General features: G+C 43.6%; 1 non-coding gene across 1 annotated transcript; it reads right to left on the minus strand.

The window, feature by feature from the left end:
* Positions 1-4,493: 4,493 nt before the first annotated feature.
* On the minus strand, positions 4,494-4,565 carry trnag-ucc. The gene has a single exon. It is a non-coding gene; the product is annotated as a tRNA-Gly (tRNA).
* Between the last annotated feature and the right edge of the window lie 920 nt (positions 4,566-5,485).

Raw genomic sequence — 5,485 nt, forward strand, 5'->3', positions numbered from 1 at the left:
TGTGTGGAAAAAGCCAAGAGAGTTGCTAGTTTACCCCTGAGTGTGACAAGCAATAGCCCATGTGTGTCCGCCGGTTTTACGGCAATGCCTAAAGAAAGTGTTCGTTTACAGAGGAGTTAAAGAGAAAATTCCTGTGCTTTCACCAGGGTCGTGATCCATATGAGGCGCAGTGTTTGACAAGTAAGGCAGGCGCTTATGTGTCTGTGGCAAATAAAGGTCAAAGCTGAATGAAAGGCCTATCCTGGGACAAAAATAATGCTTTCAAAGCTGGGTACATTTGCAGCAATCGCTCAATGTGTGGTGGTATGGTAGTAACACCACTTCCATCAGCAGGTAAGTAACAAGACACAACATTTGATGGCGCTGCATTGGATTTTATCAAATGTTAAACAGAAGCAACATTTTGCAAAGACTTTTGCTTCTTTCACAATACGCTGCATTATTCTGCACATGTATTATTTAGCAATATTTCAGCAAAGATATCATTTTTCATTTTTGTCCTTTTGTTCTCATTTAATGGTGTTTGGTAAAATACCTTTGTTTTGTAATTATGTCTTTTTCAGATTTATTTTTAGGAATTACTTGTACTCCTCGTCTCCCGCTTTATCCGGAACCGAGTCGTGGGGGCAGCAGACTAAGGAGAGACTCCCAGACTTCCCTCTCCGCTGACACCTCCTCCAGCTCTGTTGGGGGAAGCCCTAGGCGCTCCCAGGCCAGCCGAGAGACATAGTCTCTCCAGCGTGTCCTGGGTCGTCCCCTGGGCCTCCTCCTGGTGGGAGATGCCTGGAACACCTCCTGAGGGAAGCGTCCAGGGGGCATCCAAAGAAGATGTCAGAGCCACCTCAACTGACTCCTCTCGATGTGGAGGAGAACCGGCTCTACACTGAGCCTCTCCCGAATGACCGAGCTCCTCACCCTATCTCTAAGGGAGAGCCCAGCCACCCTGCGGAGAAAGCTAATTTCAGTCGCTTGTATCTGGGATCTCGTTCTTTCGGTCATGATCCAGATTTCATGACCATAGGTGAGGGTAGGAACGTAGACCGACCGGTAAATTGAGAGCTTTGCACAGCTCCCTCTTCACCACGACAAACCGGCACAGTGTCCACATTATTGCAGCAGCTGCACCAATCCGTCTATCGATCTTCTGCTCCATTCTTCCCTCACTCATGAACAGGACCCCAAGATACTTGAACTCCTCCACTTGAGGCAAGGACTCTCCTCCAACCTGAAGGGGACAAGCCACCTTTTTCCGGTCGAGAACCATGGCCTCAGACTTGGAGGAGCTGATTCTCATCCTGGCCGTTTCACACTCGGCTGCGAACCACGCCAGCGCAGGTCTTGGCAGGAGGGAGCCATCAGAACTACGTCATCCGCAAATAGCAGGGACGAGATCCGCTGGTCCCCAAACCAGACCCCCTCCGGTCCTCGGCTGCGCCTAGAAATCCTGTCCATAAAAGTTATGAACAGGACCGGTGACAGAGGGCAGCCCTCTGGTTCGCAATGCGAACCAGACTCCTGCTCAAAGCATACGAATCCAACCCCATCTCTTCTTCCCCGTGTCTGTCGAATTGAGGAGATCCTCAAAGTATTCTTTCCACCGCCTGACAATATCCTCCTTCAAGGTTAGCAGCTCCACACTCCCACTAAAAACAGTGTTAGTGAAGAACTGCTTTCCCCTCCGGAGGCGCCGGACGGTTTGCCAGAATCGCTTTGAGGCCAACCGATTTCCATGGCCTCTCCGAACTCCTCTCAGGCCCGAGATTTTGCCTCTGCAACCGCCCGGGCCGCGACACGCTTGGCCTTACGGTACCTGCTTGCTGCTTCAGGATTCCCACAAGCTAGTCAAGCTCGATAAGACTCCTTCTTCAGCTTGACAGCATCCCTTACTATCGGTGTCCACCACCGGGTTCGGGGATTGCCACCACGACAGGCACTTCAAACTTTACGGCCACAGCTACGGGCAGCCGCATCGACAATAAAGGCAGCGAACATTTTTAGGAATTAATTTCTTTTAAATTGCATTTTAAGGATCACATGCTCTTAATTTCCTGCCCAATCGAAACACTCGCTGCAGCAGACCAATAGATATCTGTCTTCACTCCTCTCAATGGAGGAAAGCCCGCCCTCTGAAGAGAAGAGAATATGATCTGAAAGAATCAGTTTGAAAAGAATGCAATTCATAAAAATCAATATGAAATAAATGCAATAAAAAATAGAATTGCAAAATGAAATTTGATAGAATGCAAATTAATGGAGAAATCCAGTCAGCAAGAAATAATCAATGGATTGTTATTTATACCTTAAACTTATACATTTGCGGTGATTTAATGAATTTAGCATTAATCAGTGATAAAATAAAAACAATAATTTTCATTGTGATCATTGATTGTGGGAGTGGCCATTTCTGCCCAAATACAGTAACCCCTCCCTCCTGCCATCTTCCAGCAGTGACGTCACAGTGCGGTAAGCCTAGCGCCATTCTCCCCGCTTTACAAGCAAAATCAATGGGAACTACTAGACACATCTGCAATCAACAACAATTATTGAAGATTTCCAGAGAACTTCACCATTGAAATTCACCAGAGCTATAGTGAAACTGACAATGCCCACGTGCATGGCAAAAAAATTAGTTATTTCACCTTTCTGATTCCTGATCCTCCTCGGACGGGTTCGTCGTTGGATTGCTAATTTGAAGAGGGAGGATTTTTCATCAAACTTCTGGCCAGAGAAAAACACGTAATATGTAGCCAACATTTGGAAGAAGAATGTTTTCAGGATGACTTGGATAATAGCGCGTTGTGACAAACACCAGATACAGCACTGGGACTTGATCAACAGCCGATACCGCACCGTGACGTCACAAACCAGTAGGTGGCAGTAGTATTCTTTGACAAACATGCATGCCTCCAGTAAAGCACATTCAGATGAAAAAAGTTTTTCAAAGTTTAATTTATGAATTTCATTTTATTTATTTTTTTTAACAAGAATAAAGAGACAAAAGATTTTTGGACATCATTTACTTATAAAAAATAGAGTCGTCATCTTTAAGGGGATATTATATTAATAAAAGGTGTTTTCCATTTGATGGACACCGAAATGCTGAGAAGTCCAAGAATGCGGACGTCATCCCCTGAGAGACATCTGCTAAATATTTCCTTTGAAAAGTAGATAAATGTCATAATTCCTCCATGCAGTTGCTTCGCTGTGATGCTTTGATGCGTGGGTTCCCAGTCTGAGGCACATTTCCTACAGTTGTCTCGCCTGAGAACTCCGACCAAACACTATTTCCATATGACATTCCCATGATCACAGACAGGAGTGGTTGTGCAAATGAGTGACTTTTTCCACATCAAGATATTAACAAATCAAAGCTGTGCTAATCTATCTGGGGGAGTTTCACAGAGGGATTAACAAACGAGACGCTATGAGAAGGAAATGAAATTACATTTTGTCACTTAGAAGGTTCTTATTCACTTATTTTTAACTGAATTGGGTTTTTATTGATGTGCAATGAGATGCTTTTAATGCAAGGCAATAACCATGAGTTTGCTCTATGTCCAAATCGGCTTCATGCAAACAGGAAACAATTCCTGGTGAATAAAATTTAGAATTAGACTTTTGTACGATGCAGTTGTTGGTAAATCAAGATTCAAAGTGGGACAAGTAAGCATTTCCATATGCTGTGCTAGTAATTATCACCCAGATGCTGAAATAAACTCATTATAGCCAAGTGGCAGCGTGTATTTAAACATTTTTATATGAATAAACACAGATTCCTCCTTCATTCATATAATTAGAAAGTAGGTCCAGTTACTGCACCCAAAGAAGTTGAGGTTGTGTTTCCTGTTAATGTAGCCGTTTTTTTAAAGTGTGCTTCTCTCACTGCGTGACGTAAGACGATGCAGGAGTTGATTTTGGGAGACTTTCATATTTCACACAGTAAGCTGTCTAAAAGTGAGAGATCTCTACTTAAACGTCTTTAATCTGCAGGCAGTAGAACAATTTAAAGACTTCAAAGTAATCAAAAAGGATTCAGAAGAGAAACATGAAGACCACTTTCCCTTTATTGTCCATCAGGCAGCTACTGCTTCTTCACACCCAACATGTTTCCTTGTTTACTCACTGGTCACATGCTCCATTGTGTACCTCCAGACTTATGGTCTTGTTTTGGTAAGAACCAAACAATGAGCAGACAGGATGCCATACTTTAATTGGAAAGCCTTGAGAACCAGAGCAAGTGGCTGGTAAAGGAATAAATTAAAATAATAATTGAACTTTATTAAACTCACATTGGAGAAATTTATCTCTGCATTTAACCCATCCCATTGGGGAGCAGTGGGTTGCCATTGTGCGGCACCCGGGGAGCAATGTGGCGTTAAGGGTCTTGCTCAGGGACTCAGAGTGGCAATCTGGGGGAGTGGGGGGTCAAACTCCCAATCTCAGGATTCAAAGCCCTATGCCCTAACCACTAGGCCACCACTCCCGCGAGACATTGCGAGGGCTGGGAATCGAACCCAGGTCAACTGCTTGGAAGGCAGCTATGCTCACAACTATACCACCATCGCAAATTGAGAAACAGCCATGGTCTTGTTTTGGCAAGAACCAAACACAATCAGCAGACAGTATGCCAAACTTTGATTGGAAACCTTGGTTTGCAACCAGATGAAGCTGCTGGTTAAGGAATGAATGAAGTCATTGTTACATTTGCAAAGAGCGAATAATTCCCTACCTGAGCCCAGCAGCAGTGCAGCCGGTCGAAGACCAGGCTCTCATCACTTAATGTTAAATAACACTTGGACTCCTCAGATTCTACTTCACTGGGATTTACCTGCTTTTCCTTTCTGTTGACGGGTTGGGCATTGAAATTAGGAGTTGAAAAGTAAATATTTGAACGATTTCAGGAGAATCGAAAGGTTGGTTCCAATCCATTCTAGATTCTTGATGCCCGACTGCGGCGTCTACAAGGGGAAAATGTTCAAATCATTCACTCTGACCACATCATTTCTATTCGATATAAAAAACTCTTACAAGATGACTCTTATGATTGTGGCTTTAATGGAGTTTCTGGTTTGAAAGTCATTTTAACTCAAATATTTTTACACTTTGATAGAAAAAAACCTTAATACTTAATTTTTATATAAAAATGTCTCTTTCTGAGGATCATCTTCTACCTTTTCTTTCTCTCTGGAATTTTCTTTCTTTCCTGTTCATCTGATAACTCAGAGATCAAACTCCCTCTAACCGCTTCTCTTCAAACTCATTATCACAGTTAAATTATTTCCTCCCGCAAGAAAGTTAATTAACACACATGTCCAGACTATGTCTGGCTACACAAATTGATTACAACATCAGAGGCGTTGTGTGTGCAGCAAGCCTCTGCAGCAACAAAAGGCAATCGGCCCTGCGTGGGGCCTGCAGGGCTCTCATGGCTGCAGAGAACATTATGTATGCCACACAATCTAAGGTTCACTCCTGCTGTATGGAT

This window comes from Cyprinodon variegatus, unplaced genomic scaffold (genome assembly GCF_000732505.1).
Source record: "Cyprinodon variegatus isolate N-32 unplaced genomic scaffold, C_variegatus-1.0 Scaffold162, whole genome shotgun sequence".
In the NCBI taxonomy this organism is placed as follows: domain Eukaryota; kingdom Metazoa; phylum Chordata; class Actinopteri; order Cyprinodontiformes; family Cyprinodontidae; genus Cyprinodon; species Cyprinodon variegatus.